Raw genomic sequence first — 23035 nt, 5'->3', positions numbered from 1 at the left:
CTGGCCTGTCTCCTGCTTATACTTGCTCCAGCTTTTTGCTATGTTTCCACAGAAAGTAATGAGAAAGACATTTCCCATTGACTTTAACAGTAATATAAAAGGTCACACTGGTTTGTAAAGGCTTAATTAGTTCCACTCTGTCGAATGAAGTTTTATTCCTGTCATATTAGTCTCCGTGGAATTAGCATTTCATTCTCATTGAAGATTAGGGGTAATTTGGTATGAACTATAATATAGGCCCAGCATTCATGCTGGGGACAGAGATTTAAGTGGAATTTACTGGATTGAATTGCTTTGTAAATGCCATAAGAATTGTGAGACTGGATCAGACCCACAGTCCATTTAGCCCGATACTTGTTTCCGACAGTAGCTAACACTGGATTCAGAGGAAAGTGTGAGCTTGAGGTTTTAATGAGTGCATGAGACACTGCTTTCTCTATGACTAGTCCGTGAAAAATATTTGTTTATCACAATCCCTGTAAAAAACATTCCTGATTTTAGCTCAGGTTGCAGCATCTCACACTTTTTAATTTTAGGAAGTTCTTAGGTGACTATTTGTTGAGTAGACCAAGATGACAGTCATCAGACAGATGGACAAGTGTGACCTAATCCACTGTCCATGCAAACTCATCCTAATGACTAATAAAAGCTAACTCAAATTTACATTCTTAATTTCCACCAGCAAGCTTGGAGCAAAAGCTTTCTCCCGGAGAGCATATTGCAGTCTGGTCCCACGTATGGGGGATTCAACAAAAATGTTCATCCTTCCACACCGTTTTTCAGTTTGTGGACACATTCGTTGCAGCCACAGAGGCTCACATGGCTCACACACAAAACTAAAGGCATTCCCTACAGCCCTTCGCAGGCCGCTGACTTGGGGAGAAGTGACACAAAGTGTAAACAGCAGCCTTCATCAAGGCAAAATGAAAAACGAATGTGTTTCCCAGCGCGTCCTTCACATCAAAGAGCCACAGCTTGAAGACTACCAGACTCCAGGACAGCAGGCATTCAACTCCAACATAAAAACTTAATTAGCACGTTAAACTGTTACATAAACATGTTTGCATTGTTATTTACTGAGCATCACAGGAATGCTTTGTAACAGTTAATCAACTCAGGGGGGTGAGGGAAGGAAGGAAATGGCTTTGCAAGGAATATGAAAGACAAAGATCCTAGATCAGACTCCTTAGAATGGAAAACAAAAACAAAAATGAAAAAATCTCTACCCACCAAAAACATTATTGAGAAGTAAAACCTGACAAACTTCTAATTCCCATATAACTCTTTCCTGTAATGATATTTACAATTTATTTGTGATACTTTAATTGTTATTTGAAGGTGGGAGTTAGCATGTTTTCAGGACATTAATGTGAATCTACAAAGAGCCTTGGGTTCCAGACAGAAAATATACCATACAGTAGTCTGAAAAGGAATTTCTTTGTCAGGACTTTCCGTTGCAAGACTTTAATGGTCCTGCATGTAAAGACAATGGCAAATCATGGGCTACAGCAATGTGAAAGAGTATTTCTGCACGATTCTGAAAAAAAAAAAACAAAAAGAGAAAAAAAGATGAGTTATTTTGTAGAAAGAGAAATGCCTATTTAATTATGAGCAAAAGACAGACAAGACCCTTGAATAAGACATCATCCAAAGTCTGCCTGGGCTATTCTCATTTAGAAGAGGAAAATGACTAGAACTAGACTCTTATATCAAACTTAATATAACTTTTTTTAAACGTCTACTTTAAAATAAGGTGAAGGTTCACAGATGGCTATCTCCACAATATTCTCTACATACTGTTGAGAACAATGGTTAGATGAGATTGACCCAAACTGTGGAGTCTCCACGAATCTCCTATCCTCTCCTCAAGGTCATGCTGGAATTTCTGTCCTCAGTGATTGTTCCTAGACAGCGGGGATGGAGGCATGCTTCACAACTTGGAGAAGATGCCGTTGGAAAATGTCCTTTCTCTAGTTCATCTGTGGAAGTCACTGCGGTGGCTAGATGCCTCCACTTTCAGGCAGGACCTGTTCTGCTCCACTGCAGTACAGCATGGAGCGTTCAAAGGGTTAGGGAAGTGAGGAGGCGTGAGCAAAGAAGATCATCTCTTCAGGCAGATGTAGTTGGGAAGAGAAGATGCCTTACCTTTTCTCTGACTGGGCTTGGCTTTTTGCTGTGAAACTCTCTCTAACCTCCCTGCTCTCTTTCCCAATAACATAAAGGAGATTTTCCTTGCAGTGGCATTATAGTGCTAGGATGGCTGATCTCTTGATGAAGCACTGCACTGCAACACAAGAAATGCATGACCTCAAAGCTGAGATCACTGGAGTCCTCTCATATGATGTCCTACATGAAAAAGGCCAGAGAGATTTACCCAGCGATTCTGCACCAGGTTAGAAGGAGGCAAAGGCAGGAAAAATTTCCACCTCTGACTCACTGTGCCGAACAAGAGGTTGTGTCAGACATGGGGGTGACCCAGAATACAGCCCTGCAAGCAGGATAGCAACTATCATGCAGGACTACCGAGGGCATCCCTCTGTGCAGTACCCCATTTGTTCCAGAGACACTGAGTCCCTGAAACACTATATTATGTCATGAAAACTACAGTAAATCCTCAAAAGTATACTTTGCTTGAGGAGAGAGCGAGCTTGCCCAAAGTAAGGCCAGAGGTCACCCTTTGGAGCTTCTTCCCATAGCAGTGTCCCACATGCCTAAACACAGTACATTAATATGTCCTAACAGCGGTTAATATCTCCACTCTGTGAGTCACTGAAAAGGAAGAAGAAAACCAAGCGCTTCTTCTAGCACACTTAGTGGGCCAAGACAGTTTGTTCCTTGCATTTGTTTTTGGAGTTTATTCCCCTCCTTCCTTTCATGGAATTTAGTACCTGGAGCCAGTATATTTCTTCCTCATTAATCAGATAGAGCAAGTGGTTGCATTTACCACCATAGGAGGAGAAGAACCTTTTGTGTGTGAGAGCTGATAAAACTGAACAACTTAACCGCTAAACCAAAGAATTTGTTCAGCAGCTTCTCACTACGAGCAAAGGCTTTTAAATATCTTTTAATTATTTGAATGACTTCCTGTTCTCCTTGCCAAAACAACAAGTGTTCATATTTCACCAAAATTCAAAAAATACTTGAGACTGATCTGATGGTTCTCCAAAGAAATTCTGGGCTAAACCACGAAGTAAAGAGAGCTATTTCCACTAAAGAGTGAACATTCAACCCTCTGCATTACTTACACACTTTTGTAATGTTTATACCCTAGCATAAGCCAAGGGATCTGGTATCAATGTTATTTTATGAATAAAAGAAAAGATGCACAAATTAATTTCTCTTTTGAGGATACTTGCAGTGCGCAGATTCACAGCCAAGATATGAATTGTTCAACAAGTTATGAAGATGAAATTTATCTGTTCAGCTCATTCAGAAGCAGACTTCTACAACTGACCAGCTGAACAGTTGTCCAGGCTCTACTGACTGTGCTGACTAGATGCCTATGGACTGCAATAGAAGCTTGGACACTTAGGTCACATACAGATATCTCCATGCAAACTCCATAAAGTAACTGCAACCAAACTGCACATGCAGTTTTTTTTCTTTTTTTTCTTTTTTTCTTTTTTTCTTTTTTTTAAATTCTAAAAAGGTTCTATTATCTTTCTTGTTTTGTTTTAGTTATTTTGTCATCCTGGAGGTCATCACTAAGCATATGGAGGACAAGAAGGTGATCAGGAGTAGTCAGCATGGATTCACCAAAGGGAAATCATGCTTGACCAATCTGGTAGCCTTCTCTGAATGGAACGTCTGGCTGGGGAGATGAGGGCAGAGCAGTGGCTGTTGTCTCCCTGGCCTTCAGCAAGGCTTTGGACACTGTCTCCCATCACATCCTCCTAGGTAAACTCAGGAAGCGTGGGTTAGGTGAGTGGACGGTGAGGTGGCTTGAGAACTGGCTGGATGGCCGAGCTCAGAGGGTTGTGGTCAGTGGTGCAGAGTCTAGTTGGAGGCCTGTGGCTAGTGGTGTCCCCCAGGGGTCAGTCCTGGGCCCAGTCTTGTTCAATGTATTCATCAGTGACCTGGAGGAAGGCACAGAGTGCACCCTCAGCAAGTTTGCTGATGATACGAAACTGGGGGGAGTGACTGACACAGCAGAAGGCTGTGCTGCCATTCCGAGGGACCTGGACAGGCTGGAGAGTTGGGTGGAGAGGAACCTCCTGAAGTTTAAAGGCAAGTGCAGGGCCCTGCACCTAGGCAGGAATAATCCCAGGCAGCAGTACAGGCTGGGGGTTGACCTGCTGGAAAGTAGCTCTGCAGAAAAGGACCTGGGAGTGCTGGTGGACAGCAAGTTGAGCGTGAGCCAGCAATGTGCCCTTGTGGCCAGGAGGGCCAATGGCATCCTGGGGTGCATTAGGCAGAGTGTTGCCAGCAGGTGGAGGGAGGTGATCCTGCCCCTCTCCTCAGCCCTGGTGAGGCCTCCCCTGGAGTAGTGTGTCCACTTCTGGGCTCCCCAGTCCAAGAGAGACATGGCACTACTGGAGCAAATAAGCAAGCAAACAAGCAAATAAACAAATAAAAAAACCCTTTGGGATGCTCTAACTTAGGATAGAATGAATCATACCTAACCCTGACCAGACAGACTTCATCTTTGTTATTATAAGGGGGGCAAATATATGTAGCTCGAATGAGCATGTCTTCAGGAGGTACCCACATTCAGTAAGACAAATCCCACCCGTTCTGTCCAAAGATCTTGAAAAGTTGACAGTCTTCAGCTGGATTCACTGATGGTCTTTTTGGGTTGACACTGTATGTGGATCTACCTTTCGCTGTCACAGCGTGACTGATGCATACTTCACAGAAACCTCAGCTCAAGTCATCCTCCTTCCGTCCGTGTGTGCTGCTGGTCGCTGGAGTGACCGTTCGTCCTTCTCTCCACACATCTGATAATGATCTAAGACCAGAGTAGTTGCAATAACACAACATCTTCCAGACGCACACACAGGCATGTACAGATGGCTTTAAAGTCTCCTGGGCTTGACAACAGAGGGTGAGGTTGATTTCTTCTGTGTGCTTTGGTTTGGATTTGCTGCTACTATTTTGTTTAAACGTACCTTTTCTAGGGACTCTGCTCGTTGTTATTCCCACGGGGAGGGAGAGTTGTTTTTTCTACCCCTTCTATGGCTTTTTTTTTTTTTCCAGACGCTCCCCTGATATGGAATTTGCACATGTTCAAAGCAGAAATAAATGATTAACATTTTTTTCCCTTCTCCCTTTTTTTTCCCTTTCTTGGAGCTGGATGAAGGCAAGGCTGTAAGAACACGGCATGCTTTCCTACAGCAATCATGTGAAAACCATTACGGAGCTGCCCTTAACTTGTACCATATCCTCAGTCAGACCTAAAAGAAAAAAAAAAAAAGACATAAGAAATATGTATGTGCCACTAGATCCTCGTATGGAATCAATCCCTCCTGCATTGTTAAAGCAGTAAAGGAAATTTGGTGTTGAAGGAATGTGTGTTTTGAAAAAAGGCCACTAGATAGCTGAGAGGCCTAACACCAGTAGAGACATATTTACCTCTGGTTAAAAGCCTGACTTTTCAGAAATGCTGCCCCTGTTTTATAGAGCAGTTGGTCATTACAGTGGTACGTGAAGAACTCAGTTGAACTCCAAGCCTGACTATGTTAGATGCTTTAAATAAACATACCTTAAAAGGGGCCCCTGACCTGAAAACCTTACTACCTGAACTGACAAGTTGCCCAAAGGAAGGAGAATGCTCCGTTTCAAGATAAGGAACTGGTGTACTCTGAAATTAAGGGTGGGACTGATCTCGGCTTACTTCAGAAAGTTATATGCCAGCTTTGGGTGAATAGCTTCCCCTACAATTACTGCAGAGGAAGAAATAAATCCAGAGAAGAATTAGTTCTCCCTCTGTTAGCTACCCTTCACAGGACAGGAGATATCCCATTTCTCTCATTGAGTGTAAAGTGAATCTAGATGGATGAAGCTTAAATAGCTGGAATCAGATGAGATCAACTGCATCCTTAGCGACATCTCTAATGTTACATAGCACATCCAACGGAGACAAGACATAATCCTGCATTTTTTGAGATCTTGATCAATACCATAATCATGAGAACGTCATTTCTCAGTCAGAGCTACGATGATTTGTAAATACTCAGTACCTGTAGAAATCTTTATGTTAATATTGAAAAAAAAATAGATTAAAAAAAAAATCCTGAAAAGAATTGATGGAATTTAATTAAGAATTTTATCCATGCTGAATTACAAAGGATTTAATTTATTGGTATAATTTGTATCTTTTGAGAGTCTGTTTCTATGAAAACTTTCAGTATTTCCCGAAAGCCACAATGATCTCTTCCCTGACATTTAACTTTCCTTGTTAAATTTTTCTTTAAGGAATTTTTATCTGACAGTTGAGTGGTGGCATGTCTTTAATAAAATGACTTTTTAACGAGTCTCAGATTATTTTTACGAAATAGTTATTCACATCACCTGAAAGAACACCCTCAAAAATTACACCTGGCGACAACTGACTGATTGAAAGGGACACTTCTATGAGAGAACTAATAAAATACCCATCCCTACTGAGGGGGCAAGAAGGACCCTCTAGGCATCTCAGAACTGCAAGCGGTATTGAATGGCTATGACAAATACTTCAGGAAGAATATGCCAGATATTTTTTGTTTTCATCTGTGACAGTCCCCAGATTCTAGCAACCCAAAGAAAAGGGGAAAAACTACTTCTTTGTTTAACTTATCCACAATACCCAAAAAATCCTTCTTTGTAGCTGCAGTTGAGAAAGGTGACAACATCACTGGTCCTTCTTGCAGTGAGAGTAGGATCGTCCAAGCCACTGAGTCTAACTCAGATACTCTGTCATTGGGACTAGAAAGTATTTAGTTCCTTGAAGCACTGATGGTTTCTGAAGAAACTTGCTTTTCTTTGTATTTCCCTTTGTCAGGGTAAATAAATCTTTTTCCCACTCTGGGCCTCCTCATAAGTCTATTTCACCTACAAGCGGTTTTAGCCATGTGAAGAAAAGGAAATTAAATTTGCAAAGCATAGAAGTCATTTGTGCACTAAGACTGAGTGGCATTCCCTCCAAACTAGGGTCCTTAGAGAATGATGCTCCTAGTTTATGATGATCTGAAAGATCTTCATTTCCGTGCTAACACCCTACGGTAATGAAGAACCAAGAAAAATTGGCAGCACGTTTTATATGAGAAGAATATTTCTCATAAACAAAATGCATTTCAGATTTTTCCTGGAAGGTGTCAGAGGATATATATATTTACATATGATTCATAAGTAATTCATTTAATGATTCTAATTCAAGATTTGAAACCCTGAAGGCAGATACACTGAGGTTTTCTTGTTCTCTCTGCTATGCTCTTGCCTTGCTGTACTGCACTGCTCTAATTCTCGTCAACATCTGGTAGCAACATTCTTCTTGGAATCCAAAGTTGTAAATGGTACATTTTCTTACTTCTAGCTCAAGCACTCTGACTCTTGACAGTAAAATTCACCCAAAATTTGTTCGTGTGCCTCTGAAGAGAAAACATCCCTTAATCAGCCAAATTGCTTTCATCAAATCAAAATTAATTGATTTCGGAACGTTTTTCAAATATATGAATAGTTTATTCAGGAGAAAAAGAAAATAAAAGGAGATTGAGAGGTAAAGACAGAGGACAAGGATGGAATATTGCTCTTTGGGGAAGAAAGTAAATTTTGTCAAGACCTGAAGCTATAGAAGGATGGATGATGAGTCAGTTATGACACCTGAGGTAAGCTGAAGCCACTGAAGAAGGCATGGGAGCAGACTCAGCAGGAGATTATAGGTTATTGCTGCAGAGCATGAAGAACTGGGCATGTCTGGATGATGTTGGGGAAGCTAAGCTCAACCATAGTTGAGATTTTTTCGAGGGATATCACTCTAAGAAGTTCTTGCACTGCTACACTCTTAGTAAAAGGCTGCCCAAGGAAAATGTGTGCCTGTTACTGAATGTGGCGAGTGATTTTGTGACAGCAAGCACAGATAAGGCTGAGGAACTCAACGCCTTCTTAGCCTCATTCTTGCAAAAGGTCTCCCAGGCCTCTGGGCCTAGTGGAAGACGCCTCTGGGCGTCTTTCAAGAAAGAGAAAAACTAGTATCAGTGAATGAGGATCAAGTCAGGGATTACTTGAGAGAACTTGGCCTTTACAAGTCCATAGGCCTGACAGGCTGCTTCCAAGCGTGCTGTTGTCCTTGCAAGGACACTCTCTATCATCTTTGAAAGGTCATGGAGATCCCCTTGGAAGGGAGATATTTGACACTTGGAGGCAAATGTTGCACCCATTTTCAAAATAGTCCAAAAAGGATGATCTGGGCAACTATAGACTAGTAAGACTCACTTTGGTCTAAGGGAAAATCATGACGCAAGTCCTTTTGTAACGTTTCTGGGCAGATGAAGGAGAAGAAGGGGACTGGAAACAGTCAGCATGGACTTAACGAGGGTAGATCATGCCTGACCGAACTTATAGCCTTCTAGTAATAAATGACTGGATTTATGGGAAAGAGGATAGCAGGGGATGACATTTACCTCAATTTTAGCAAGGCTTTCAACAGTGCCCACGAGATGGAAGATGGAGCTAGGTTCATCACAGTGGTGCATGACAAGAGGACGAGATGCAGTGGTCATAAGTTGAAACGAGAGTTGTTCAATGTGGATATAAGGAGGAAATTTCTCCCCATGAAGACAGTCAAGCACTGCAACAGGTCACACAGTGAGGCTGTGCAATCTCCATCCTTGGAGGTTTTCAAGACCAAGCTGGATAAAGCCCTAGGCATAGTCTAGGAGTCTTCTCTTAAAGATAACCTTGGTGCCATTGTTACTTTGAGGACTGCAGGATGCAGTTACAAGACTGAGAATTGCACAGATGAGAACCTGAGACCTGGGCTCAGGAGGTTTCTGGAGAACCAGGCAAGCCAGGTACCCCATGAAATTGTCATAAAGAAGGGAACCTGAAACTTCTAGGAAGTGTGAGTGTCTGCAGAACTGCTTCTCTGGTAATACTGAGCAACCACGTGGTAAAAATGATGAGAATGTTAATATCAGCAAACAATCAAAGTACAGGAGAAATAATTTTGTTTCAGAAACATCATATACCCACGTTTTTAAAATAAAATTTTCTCAGAACATCTTCTGGGTGACACAATTAATTTATGTATGTGTATACTATATCTATCTGTCTATCTATATATCCGTCTTTCAACATTCACCCTTCTCCAAATTAAGCAAGCAAATAAGAAAAAACTCTCCAGCGAACAAGAAACTGATTTTGTCTACCTCTAGCAAATTCTCCTTGCAGGAAAAATAGGAGGCTTACATTCATTATTAGCTTGGGAATTCATTATTAGCTTGAGAAGTCCATCAGGAACACAGGTCCTGTTGTACTAGAGGCTGTACAAGTATAAAATTTATGTTTGTCAGGTCTTGGTTTCTCACTCAACAAGACAGACAGAGGGTGGAAAAGAGAAGATAGATTAATTTTCCTGAGGCCATGCAGTCAAGGAATATTAGATATATTGTCCAAATGAATTCCTCCCACACGCTTCTCAAAAAAAAGTATGTGATAAAATGGGTTTAAAGAATTAATTGACTGAGTATGACACATACCTAAAGAGTTGGCCCCGTTAGCTCCAAAGTTAATGGAAGCCTATGGAAAGATTATTCTTGCCTTAGGACCTCAGTAGGATGGAGTTAAAGAACTTTTCATAGATAACGTGAAATAGCTTAGTCTCTTCATTGCTTTTATTACACAAGGTTGTTTTCGATTGCTCTGTAAACACTATGCAAACAGCTGTTTCTTGCTCTAGTAATGGCCACATGCGCTTTGATCCTGGACCAAACCAGAAACCACAAAGATGGGAAGAAAAACACTAAGTGTCGTGATTGAGATTTAGGACAAGGAAAGAATTTTTTATTTTTAGACATACATGTTTGCATACTGTTCTCTTAATGCATGAGTTATGGGCTCTAAGCCTAGGACCCCCACTTGGATATAATATCCAGTGTGCTAAGCAGCTACACTAGGGAAAAATAATGAGTCCTTTCTCACTGTGCAAGTGATACAGACTTGCTCAGGAGTATGTAATATTACTGGCCTGCAGGATGCTAAGCCAGACCTCTTAGTAGAGTCATATTCAGAGCCATCAATCTCTCAGCATTTGTGCACATCATAGCAAATTGAAGTATAGAGGAAGATTTACTTGGTTTACTGATGATCATATGACCCTCAGTAAATGGCTATGTCTATGCAGTGCGCATGCAAGCAACATATCTCAACAAACCACTGCAATCCAAATGATCGTAAATAGTTTACATAATACAGATCACTGTGATTGATGGGGGTCCAGAAGGACCCATAATTTCAGTTTAGCTAGCTGGTCAGGAAGTGGTGGTTGCATTCAGAAGGGGTAGCTGATACTGGAGGTGATGTTTCCTCCCAGAGCAGATGGATCAGGAAGAGGTGTGAACACAGCCTCAGTCTTCTGGTTTGATTGAGGTGTCCAGGACCAAGAACAGTTTACAGGGAGAACAGAATTTACTAATAGGCAGTGGAGTCAAAGAGATTACTTGTAGCATCTGAAATAGGCTTTCAGCTGGACTGTAAATCGTAATCTGGGTTGGTACTACAGCTAGCTGAGTTTCACCCTGCATGATCTCACTGTATAGGCTGTGATTTATCTTCTCAGATTCATAGCTCCTCTGCTGCCACATCATATTGCAAACATACCTAATTAGTTCGCTGCTGTTATTCAACTTTCAAGATTTTCTTTTTGGCATTGCAGAAGTGTATTTTGGATGGGAGCTAAGTGACATTTTTGATGAGCAGTAAATCTGCTAAAATGTAGAGTTGGAGACGCGTAGGAGGGGACAAAATATATTTGTGAAATTCATTTCAAATTTGGCAAATCATTTCAGCCAAGAAAAAGGGGGGACTTTTCAAAGCCATTCACTTTGATTTTTTCGAAAGAAAGCTTTTAGAATTTTTTATAGTGCCTGACATCTAGTCCGTTAAAATGTATCTAATCTAAAAGCAGTAAAAATAGTCCATGTAAGCCCCAAACAAATCCAAGTGTTTAATTTCTATCCTCCTACTTGAAAACCTGTAATACTTCTGCATAGATTCCGCCAACACGATTTTTTTCCCCTTCTAACTTTTTTGTTAACCTATTTAGGTTCACATCTGCTATTTTCTCATCTACAAGAAATGGTAGTCCAAAATGAGCTTCCTTGTGTTTTGTTATTCATTTTTTCCTTTCCCCTTTCTAGGGTATTTGTCTCCTGCCTCTGCCTCTCCTGATACTTTGAATCACGTAAGCTGTTGCATCATGTACAGCTGCAGTTCTTGTGCAGACACACCTTTACCAATCTCAGCCATTCTTGCTTCCTCTTTTTCGTTGGCTCTGACTTGCATCTGTACCCTCTGAAAGCTAATAGAGCTAATTAATAAATTTGCCAACGACCTCTCCCCACCCCCCCGCAACTCCCCGCCCACCGACTGAATTAGATTTTGGGCAGTTTAGTGAGCTTAATCTGCTTGCCGAGGGGTCAGATGAGCACCAGACTTAGTGCGAAGGAGGGGTGGGTCCATATGGTCAGGGTGGCAAAGTAATAAGAGGAATCAGGGAGAAAGGAATGGCAGGGAGGGTCTTTAGTGCCAGCGAGGTGTTAGATGATCTCAGTCGCTGTGTCTAACTCATTCTAAACCACCATTAGGCTTCAGCATTAGCATCATATATTAACAACTATATTCTATTTTTATTTTAGGAGGGCTTGGTCAACCTTGCCCCCAAAAAAGACAGTCTTTGTGGAGCTTCAGGACAAATGGCTACGCCTTTTCTGTAATGTTGAGGCAGCTGCTGGGCCAAATTCAATTCCTCGGTTCAGTGCTCAGATTAGTTTCTGGGTCACCTGTTGATTTAGCTCAGGGGCAACCTACCTGAATAGTCTGGAGGCAAGCAAGTGTAGGTTTTAGATCAAGCGTATTTGCAACTATATGGAAGATGGTTTTCAGTGCTCTGCACTTGCCTCCATCTACCCTGTATATCCCTACAAAAGTGTCAAGTGGCATCTGCCAGACCAATAGTACCAGGCAGATCCTTCTTTTTGGTCTCCAATGCAAAAGCAGATTGGATTGGCTGTATCAGTTCAGACTGTTTCTGAGAACCAGGGGAATGTGACCTGTTGGGAATGGAGAACATACTGAGCTCCAGACCAAACCTGGGTCTAGACTGTTGATGCATAGAGTAGGCACACACAACCAATGAGATCATTTTGATACACATAACAGATCTTAGTCTTTGCATTTCAAAATCACATTTACAATTATCATTAAATAGAACTTCAAGTGAGTATTCAGGGTTTATCATCTCAGAAATGGAATCACTACACTGTATTGGCTGTTCTTTCAGCCTTAGATGATGCAATTGCAGCTCCACCCTACTGTTGTTTTTCTCTTGGAGTTGGGAAGATGTGAGGCTGGTGGTTTAATTTATGAGGAGGATATAAAAATGAAGAGAGGCAATAAGGACTTTTATATCTTTTTAAGATGTTTCTTAAAGTAGCTTTTTTTTCAGATGAAAACGTGCAGTACACCAATTTCTGTGCCACTGCACGAAAGCATAAAGGGTTTGTTGGCATGTCTTCATGCATGACTAATGCTACCAGATTCATCCAGATAACGATAAAACCATCCGTATCACCCTATGTTATCCATGCACCAGCATTCATCAGAAGAATGAGTCATAGGCCTTAGGACCCATAGGTCAGATGTATACCTCTTCCCTGTTGTGTGGCATCATCTTAATTGCTATTAATATCATCTACGTCCTTACTGTGTGCTGAGCTCCAGGCTGATCAAGTTCCTGTGACTCCTTATAGTATGATATACCATTTCAGAACCGTAAGAGTTAGTTTTACAGTTCTTACTGGTTGTGGTACCCAAACAGACTGCTGATGGAAAGATACATGTTTAAAGAGGATAGCTGGACAATTCAAGACTTGAGGCCCTGGGTCTGCAATCTGCAAGATGATGGCTTTACTGACCTTGCAAGACTCCCATAACATGCTCTAACGTCCCGCTATCCCTGATCATCTCTCCTATAGGCCAGTTGCATCTATATAATCATTTTTATAGCATAATGCCAGGACCTCTTTTTGATTCTGGGCCCCATGGGGTAATTCTGAGGACCTCCCATGGCACAGGGAAGGGGGGTAAAGGTAGCCAGAGAGAAAAGTTGTAGGAGAAGGAGCACCACAGCTGTATACAGACAAGGCATAGGGTTTATGGTGGGCTTACAGCACCTTAGTGACTGTGTTAGGTGCCAGCAGGCACACGAGGCCAGTGGCATTGTGTTACACCAGGGTAAAAGCCTGCACGAGAGAGGTTACTCCAGAGTAGCTGATCTCGTGTAATCCACCCCTTACCTTACCTCACAGCACCTCATCGGGGGAGACGTGCTCATAGTCATGATGGACAAAGTAGGAAGCATTGAGAAAAGACTGAACCATCTCATTCAGGGCTGTAGATCGAGACTATTATCACAGTATTGAAGCAATTTATACAACAGCGTAAAAGCTCTCGGGCCTTGCCTGTAAAAATAATAATCACGCAAATCTCAGTGGGGTGGTCCAACTGAGTTGCTACATTAGGAGATGAGTTCTGGTAGATTATGGTCGCTGGCAGTGTTGTGCCTTTGAGAGCCATTGGCACATGCAGTGGCTTCCCCCCAGACACACACATTTCCCCCTTCTCCTCCTTCCCATGTTGTTTTACTGCAGAAATTATTGGTGTTACTCGAGCCAACCAGTGAACGAGATAATGAACTCTCCAGATATTCTGCAGAATATCCCGTGCCTTGCCCTGCCATTACTTTACATGGTAAAACGAGAAAGATATGTGTGTGTGTGTGGAAGGGGAAGGCAGGAGGAGGCTGTCAAGAGGGAGAAGGTAAAGGGGAGAAGAGGAGGACATTAGGGAAGCATCCATTACCGAGAGACACACCGCACACTTCAGCCATCCGCGTGCATCCGTGAGCCCGGACGCACTTTGCTTCCGGTTGAGCTACAAGACGGTTCCCACCTACACTTACACACACACATGCGTATTCAGCTCCAGACCAGAGAGTACCTCAGGAGAGAAACCACTAAGGAAAGATTTGGAAAGAAAAGGGGAGAAAAAGGTGGAGGATGTAATTTTGCCCTTTGAAGAGTGCTAACTCAGTATTCCCAAGGTCAGATTACCATTTTGATGAATGAGGTAGTAAAAGAGACATCTGAAAGCTCAAATATCACCAAAGCCCCCTCCCTTCCCCCCAGTGTGTTTCGTATGGAAACAGAGAAATGCCTAACGTTAAAAGGCTGTGCCGGACATTAGGACAAGAGGAGACATTTCCTTCATGGGATTCTCTAAAACAGGAGGCTATTTGGCATGTTCTCTTTTTCAGAGAGACAAGCCAGGCTGGGCCAGGACGAGGAGCCAAGAGCTCTTGACATCAGTTCCAGTTCTGGTATCAGGATGGGGTCACAGACTGCCACTAAAATTGTCTCAGTTTCCCCATCTATGAAATAGAGGTGAGGCTCCTTTGAAGCCCTCTTTCCCTGAAGAGATTGGGACAGATTTAGGGCCAGTAGATTCTGGTCCAGGTCTTGCCTGAGATAAACATGCGTGTGCTTGGTGAAATACAGATGAAAGGGCCCGACACTTCTGGGAAATGTTACTCACCAAGCAAATGCAGATTGTGTATTCGTGATCCAGAGTGTATATCCAATGGTGCCAGAGGGCTTTAAGGACCACTGCAGATTTCTGGACATGCAATTGCTTTGAGACAAGTAGTTCACAGCAATCCTTCCTGGACACCAGACATCTAGACTACCGTAAGGAGGTCTTAAATAGCTCTCAGAGGACACTTTTGGGAAGACAACAAAGAAAACTCAAAGCTCTGTGTTCACTCATTATTCAGCCATGGACCACCTCATGTAGAAAATAAAAGAAGAGTTCTTGCTATACACAAATAGGCAGCACGTAGGCTTCATCCTGGTATAATGGACCAGTCTTCCCCTCTGCCTGGCCTAGGAAAGACACTCATCTCCTATGGCTCATCCTGGAGACACTTAGCTCCAGTTCCATCTGTCCATGACTTGAGCACGAGACATCTCATATGTCTTCTCTGTTTAGTTTATAGGATGGCTTATTACAGAGAGAATCTAAGCTTGGGAGATGGCCCAGGTCTAAAAAGGCTTTGAGATGGCTGAGCTGAGAATTGAGTTGAAGACTCTTCAGAGCTGGCTTCCTATGGGAGCTGAGACTGAAGATCTATCATCTATTACAGAGAGATGGGTTGAGAAGCAGTTTTTGAAGCTAGACAGTTCTGTTAGAATGAGCTTCCATTATTCTCATCTTCCCACCCATATGCATGGGTGGGAACTAATGTCCCACTAATGTCATGAAAGAGGAATAGGTCCTTACCAGTAGTAAGTAGCTTTAGCTTCAAAAATTAGGCATCCCACAAGAGTTAGGTTCCTAAATATATTTGAAGTTAGATGCCTTTTTTTCCAATAAACAAAGTAGTTTGATATACCGAAATCCTATGATACTGGGAAATGAGTAATAGGCACATCCTACAATAAGTTGCTGGAAGCAATGCAATGTAGAGACAATGGTAAGGGCAGAATTAAGGTTCATTGGATTTTAAAGGTTTCATTTAATAGCTCTTACATTATTGAATAGATAGTTTAAGCATTTATCTTCCTGCTTTCCATAAAGGTGGCAAAGATGCAGAAGCCCAGAAATGGCCTAATGGTGTCATGAAGGCTTAAGACAGAAAAGCTCTTAAAACCATTGATTAAGCTGCTATGAGTCCTGAAAGCTGCAGAAGAACTTAAAGCCATGTTATATCAGAATGTACTATATATGTTTATACATACATGCACCCCCATATATATGGTTTGCATATATGTATATAAACGTATATATATATCACCATATATATGCAATTGATCTCAGGGGGAGAAGCCCTTTTACAAGGTGCTTACCTACCCTGGAGTTAATTTCACCCAGCAAATGTCTCTAGGCAGGCGAGAGCACAAGGCATGAAGTTGAGAAGGAGCAATATTGCAACACTACCTGCTGTCCCAAAGGAACGAGTCCTTTGCAGACCTAAATCTAGATATGGTGCCTAGGGATCCATTCTGCACCGTCAGCTCCAAATGAACTGAGGTACCAGGTGAAATAGGTATCTGGGGAGTCTTCAGCAGAGATAGAAGCTCGATCCACATCATCCTGGAGCCACAGGAAGAGTTTGACTTACTTTGTTTATCATAACTGTCAGATCTTCTCTGATATAAGGACTGAAGTCACACAAGCTGCTTCTGAACTCTTTTCCTAGGCTATGTTGCTTTCTTTCTTCTCTACTCTCCCAAACAAATACCCCCCTTTCCTCCCCCCTCACAAAGAAGACAGAAAATAAACCCCCCAAAGGAATACTGGATCCCTGAGCTACTGGGACATGTGGTGGGTGAAGGCAAGCAGTAAGTCATAGCCTTTTCCAGGGTCAGTACTTCCTACTCCGCATGGGCAAGATAACTTGGGGGACTGTGGATATTTGGTGCTCTCTAGTGACTGCTCTACGAAGGCATTTGCCACTCCTGTACTGCTGCTGGTTATAAGGGTTAAGCTCTTTGGTCTGATCAGTTACAGTTCAGGAGACAGCCCAGAAAAACCCCTGGTCAATACTCTGGCCAATACAAGTAGAGCTGGTCAAGTGGATTCTGATGATGATGATAAATTGGGTCTTATTGTCATTTGTTTTCATTATCTCTCCATAAATATAGGTTCAAGGCTGCTTTTGTACAGTAAACAGGTTTTCTCAGGACTGAGACATCCTAGAACGCTCTCTCCTATTCTGTAGTGTGGTGCTATGCCATAGACCAGCGAGAAAGTATGACAATGCTCCGTGATATGGTTTACAATTAAGTATCACTCTCCCACTGAATAAGCCTAGCCATGAGGATTTGTATGACATTCTCTTGCATGAGAAGACCATGATCAAGCAAAGAAAATTTCATCTCAAGGAGCTACTCTGTGGAGATGTGACCAGAACTACTCTGAAGGTGAAGGTGTTCTGCAGGGAGCAGTGATGGTGAGTCATCACTCCATGTAAGACTGAGTTAGCTCTCTTGAAAGTTACAGTACTCGGTGACTATTGTAGTCAAGGGACATGCCAGTTTCAGAAGAGGACTGGCATACACAGGAGCCAAAACAAGGGATGGAAGATGGTTTTATTGAAAGAAGAGAGTCCAAGAGAGAGGAGAAGAAAACAAAGAGTATAACCAGGCTTTCCAAGTACAAAAGAGTGGATGAGCTCGCCTTGTCTGTCTCCCACTTATTCTCTGCTATCCCCCCTTCGCCTCTGCAGCTTTTTAGTTCTATAGTAGTCTCATCCAAATTTGACAAGTGGGTAGGGATCAGAAAGACATGTTTCGTAAGCAGAGGCCAAGAATGCAGTCCTATGAGACATCAGAGAAGCCAAACAGGAGCGCCGCTTGTATAAGTCCTCTCCTTCAAGGAAGCTCTTTCTGGAATCTGTGAATAGAGGATCCAGACGGCTGATACAAATGCACAGGAAAGATGGACGGAGTCAATTGTTTCTGCTGTTTGTGGAGCAATATGCAGAGACACGATTGTCTTCTCCTAGCCAAACAGCAGTGAGTGCATAAGCAATTTGCCTAGTCACCTTGATTTCTTTTTGTCTTACTTTTTCTCCTCTCGGTTTCATTGAACTCCAAATAGCACATCAGACTGATACTCGGGAGCAGGAAGAGTTCTCCATAGATGAGTGCTGTTCAGATTTTGTTCTCCCGGTGGGGCTGACCTTGACTCAGGGAAGGTGCTTCATCTCTATTCATGTCTTGGGCCAAGGTCTTGATCCAAGAGGCAGCCTTTCCACCTGGCCCACTGCTGTTAGCCTCATAACAGAGAAAGCCTGACTGCCTACAGAACCATGACCCAAGGCTTTGGTGATTCTTTTTTTTTCTTTTATTTTTCTTGAAGCTGTTCTCTGAAGAAAGGCATTTTTCTGTACCTATAAAGAGGTACAACTTTTCCTTCTAACAGCAATGCACTCTCCCACACTTTGTTTTCATCAAAACTGTAGGATGTTAATTTTCCAGATCCACAAATCTCAGGTATCTGTCAAATTTGGTTCGAATTGGCTTATGGACTCGAAAAGGGGCCTAGACATAGGCACACTACATGATTGCATAAGCTTCATTTCCTTAGGAAAGCAGACTGGAAACCTCTCCCTTGACATGCTTTCTGTGAAATCTGGAAGGGAGTGGAAAGGAATGAGGGACCCACCTCCCATTTGGGTCAGATGTTGATTCTTGTTCATACTGGCACCTGCATTTCAGCAGAATCCAGCCTTTTTGTGTGTGTGTGTGTGTGTGTGTGTGTGATTTTGACCAGATGTTAATTGATTTAATGTACAGGAAGAAACAAAAATTCAGCAGTGAAGATCTGGCCTAACTGAGCCCTCTGCTCGGAAGATTTATGGGAGATGCAGGTTTCATATGTCTGAGCCTGGAAATATTCCTTCCTTTTTGGCCCCCTCCTTCTTTCCCATCACCCCCTCGCCCCCGGGCTGCATATGCTTGTGTGTGCATAAAAGAGCTTCTCACACATCTGTCTTTATTATTGATAGACATGCTGGCATCTGATAGCATTTAGATTTATTGCCATGTGAGCCATGGGCTTTTTAAAGTGCTAATATTTTACCATCTTTCATGCTGAAAGAATGCCAACTTCTAAGAGGCCCAGTAGCCTTCAGGATAAACCTCTGGCTACTCACCTCTGCAGCCTGAGACGGCAGCTCCTTGGAGACCATCCTTCTTGCCTGAGCTGCCAAGAAACGAAATCTGGGGTCTTTCAATCTTTAAGCATCAGCAGTCTTCAGAGTGCACGGGAACTTTGCTGAGCTTGTGTACTTTTTTTTTTTCCCTCCTCTCTCGCTCCCTCTCCCTCTTTCCCCTTGTGATCCAGCTGTTTATTTTAAATTTACAAGTTTAAAATGGGCTAGGCTCTCCCTCCGCCCAGCTATTCCGCCCTCCTCCTTTCCCTGTCCACAATGGCAAGCTGCTATTGCTAGCTTCGGGCTCAACTTTCTCCCTGTATCACTGAAAAAAAAAAAAAAAAAAAACAGAAAATAATAATAAAATTAGAAAACCACACATGACTCCAGACCATACTTTCCACTGGTGTAAATCAGCATTGTGCCATTAAAATCAACATCAGTAAAAGCACTTTTTTGCAGCAAAAAAATATTAACTTTGCAGCCCTAGGATCTCTAGCTGAAAAACTGCTCTGGAAGCATCATCAGCCAGGTTGGCTTCTAATTTTTTCAGCAGGGTGATAAAGATATTTCTTCCCTTGCCTCTTGCTTTTCCCTTCCCCCATACAGCACTTCCTCTGCTTTGGAAAACATTGGCAAGTGAGCGTATTTGCTCGTGAAAGCAAGGAGCCAGTTACGCAGGCGTCAGTCTGGCAAAGAACTGGGCAAGTTTTATTCACAAACCGTCACAGAGTATAAACTCACCTATCACAGAAAAATAAAAAAGGTGCCAGAACACAGGGACAGTCAGGCCCATCTCTTTTTTTAAAAGTGTATATATTTAAACACACAGGCACATATATACACACATATATACATAAAATAAATTTATATGAAAATATTAATATATGTACATAGATATACATATACAGATTTTATTGAGAACTCAGTTTCCTAGTTACAAACCCACACACCTGCGTCTGAAACAAATAATAGATTAAGCTATTATTTGCCAAGCAAGTCTTGCCCAGAAGAATTGTGTTAGATGATACACCTTTGGGAAGCATGTCAACCTGCAGACTAAGCAGATGGTCAGCTGTAAGGGCTCCTGGTCTGTCTGGTTGATAGGTAGAGTCACGTGAAGCACCGCGATGTCGGGACTAGCAGAGCGCTGGTGTTCAGGAGGTTTGGTGATGGGCTGGACCCGTTCCTCATGTTCGGTTCCTGCTCCCTGAAAGCCTCCACACGCAGGCAGCTGGAAGCTGGAAAGTCTGGTCTGGAGCTAGGGCTGGAAATCTCCGATCAGACTTACGCAGTTTCTCAGACTTCCTGCTCATGGGGTACTAATGCAACGTGGGCAAGCTCTTTTGATATTTCTGGCCTTCTGGGTGAAATTAGGCAGATAGGTTGCTACTTCGGTGCATGGCATGGGGTCTCATGCTTCCTGGTCTATTCTACTAAGGCTCTTCCTCTTTCTTTGAGACAGAAAATTTAGCAGTCTGCATTGGGGAAACAGTTAGATTTTATGCCTGTCTATATTTGTGTGTGTGCGCAGGGAGGGTGGTCATTTTAACTAGTTGCACGAATGACGCAATTAATGTTGTAATACTTTACGTGTGCCGCAGACAGTTAAGTATTTCTCTCCTTCCTTATGTCATGCCTCTTGAGACATGACAGCATCTTCGCATATCTGACGTTTTGGTCCATACTCAGTCTGCAGATCTAGGAGTGCTCAGATCTAGGAATTCATTATGTTTGTTTTGTTAGCTGGGAGCTGAGTCCCAGAATTATCAGCTGGGAAGTTAGCAGCCTCAGATTTTTTGTTTTTATAGTCAAAGGCCTCTAAAGTCGATTTATTTAATCTGAATTGCTCTCTCGAGCGTGCATTTCTCTTTCCTCACTGAGTGCGCTATTATGAGAGCTCTGATTTAGGCATTTCAGCTCATTGACAGAAGTTCAGGAGGAGAAACCTGGGCTTGAGACCCTAAAAGTTGTCCGAGGCCACCCAGGAAGACTGTTGTAGGACCTGTGTCAATGCCTGTGTGGCTCTCCCTTAACCATATGACCAGTGTCTCAGTGAACTTCCCATCTTCCGAGGCAGTGCAAAACAGAGCTATCCAGCAGAACTCTTTGCTCATTTTCCGCCTACTCTCTGAGCTTCTAGGGGACAGTGGGATGCTTAGCTTCCCAGCTTATGCCCATAATTTGACAGATCTGCAGGGCCAGCAGAACCACAGTCATCTTTACTCCTTCTATTCTCTTGTATGGGTCGGTGTGGTGAGAGCAGTGCTTTTATATGTTGCCTTGAAGATACGCTTGGAGGGTAGAGATAGGAGGCAAGCAGTTGTTTAGACACTGGTCTTGACCCTCATTCTCTGCAATCCAGAGTAATGAAGCCCAGATCCTGCTCGGAGGTTTCTGAGCTCTGTGGTCATCACTGCTTTTTGCTGCACGAACACAGGGCTCAGGCTATCCAGAGCCAGATTCTTTAGTTTATAATCATTTTGCTGATAAGAAACACACCAATACCCACCCTGCAAAAACTGAAGACAGCATTTCAGATAAATGAATGGTAGGGACTGTGAATTAAAGCCAGACAATACAAATGAAATTCTCAAGCTTGGAGGAGAGGATAGAAAGATTTTCAGTCTGTCACAGTTTTTGCTCTGTCAGCTTCCCTGGCCCTAAATTTTGTCATGGAATTACTCTATTGCTTTAGGCTCTAAAACAAGGCAAACAATTGTAGAGGAAAGGAAAGCTCAGCTGCCTTCCTGAGCTGCACTCACTTCTGCTCAGTGAATACAAGCAATTTGGAGTTTGCAGCTTCGGCTGTGTGAGAAAGAGAGCTTCTCTGACTTCACTCTTTGCTCTTTCTGGGTTTCATCCAAAGCACACGGAAATGAAAAGGTCTTTTCCTGTGGACTTCGATGGCCTTTGGAACATGCCTAGGGTGTCTCCTTGTTAAAAGTCATTGCGTTTAAAGGGTGCTTGTGAATTTTCTCAGGGGTAAATGCTGTTCTTAGTAACACCCAGGGAGCTTTCAGGAGTGATGGGGGAAGATAGCGGTCTAGGAGGTGGGGGCTGGGTGGGGATAAGAGTTAAAAAGGACCAGGCTGCCTCTCCTCTTCCAGTAACAGATGTGTGCTGGAGGTGCTGTCTCAACTGAAGTTCACTTTCTCTTTGCCTTCAGCATAGGCAATAGAGGCAGTCAGTCAGCCTTGGAGGCCGATCCTCTCCCTGTGCCTTCAAGCAGCAATTTTTTCGTAGGAGGCTGTGACACTTCCCTGAGGACTCTCGTTCCCTCTCTTCTTTAATTTGCAATCCTGTATGGTGTGGTGTGGATCAGAAGAGAGACTTCTGCAGCCCTTGGGTCATGTCTCACCCTTACGAGTGGAGTTTGTGTCAGCATGACTCCTTGCCTCTTCACCAGCCACACCTCTTAGTCCACCCTGTCACTTAGATCTGCCTTCAGATGGCTTTGCATCAACACACAGAGTAGAAGAGATTCCTCAAACTGCAGAACTGATGGAAAGGGATATGGTGGGGAGAGTTTGTGACAGAAGTCAATCTTTTTTGTTTGCTTTTGGTTGCTGACTTGAAAAGTCAAAGAGAACCCATCTCATTTTCAGCAATGTGAAATGTTTCTACTGGTTTTTGGAGCTGAGTGCAAAGCCTAAGAAATGCTGAGAGAGCCACTTGACCATTGTTCCTGCATCCTCAGGGCTGCAAACTTCTATTTCACCTCTGTTTCTGTTTCACTTCTCTTTCACCCTTCACAACTTTTTTCATCCTTTCACAGGGGCACAAGTTAACCACTGGGAAATAAAACAGCTCTACTTGTATAGAGAGTTCTGCAATCTGCCCTTCTGTACTTTTTATCTTTGTGGATTTCAACAGATCTTTGTGTTTTGAAACATAATTTGAAGGATAAGGAACCTGGCTTTGGAATCAGGCTTGGTTAGGTCCCTGGCAAGCTTTTTTGTATGGCACTTCTTAGGAGCCACCTAAGATGTAGAGCTTTTGAGGAGGCAAACACCTGATTTGTGGCTTTTTTTTTTTTTTTTTTTTTTGTCTAACAAAAGCCAAGATGATGTCTCCAGATCTCATGACACTGTGAGACTGAGCTGGAGATCTCATGAGAACTAG

Source organism: Struthio camelus, chromosome 2 (assembly GCF_040807025.1).
Source record: "Struthio camelus isolate bStrCam1 chromosome 2, bStrCam1.hap1, whole genome shotgun sequence".
NCBI lineage: Eukaryota > Metazoa > Chordata > Aves > Struthioniformes > Struthionidae > Struthio > Struthio camelus.
Note: the sequence above shows the minus strand (reverse complement) of the source record.